Raw genomic sequence first — 323 nt, 5'->3', positions numbered from 1 at the left:
AAAGACAAATCACATCCTTGTATCAGCGCAGCTCTAGTTTTGGGAATAACACAAAAATTTGACATAGAAGTGGGAACCGCAGTCAGTCTCTTCTCAAACAGAGCTTTGTAAACAGGAGCATCGCAAATCACAAGAACCTAGATTTCAGTCCTGTCATTCTGAAATAAAGCTGAATTCATGTTGATCTGCAATGCCACATCCTTCCTTTCATGCAGTGTTGCTCGCTGTCTCTGAAATATCCTATGTTTTGAAGGACAGATAAATACATGAATATTCCGTCTGTAGTAAGATAAAGACCTATATTATAAGCATAAAAGGATTTT

This window comes from Penaeus monodon, chromosome 29 (genome assembly GCF_015228065.2).
Source record: "Penaeus monodon isolate SGIC_2016 chromosome 29, NSTDA_Pmon_1, whole genome shotgun sequence".
NCBI classification, from domain to species: domain Eukaryota; kingdom Metazoa; phylum Arthropoda; class Malacostraca; order Decapoda; family Penaeidae; genus Penaeus; species Penaeus monodon.
This window is presented reverse-complemented; position numbering follows the sequence as displayed.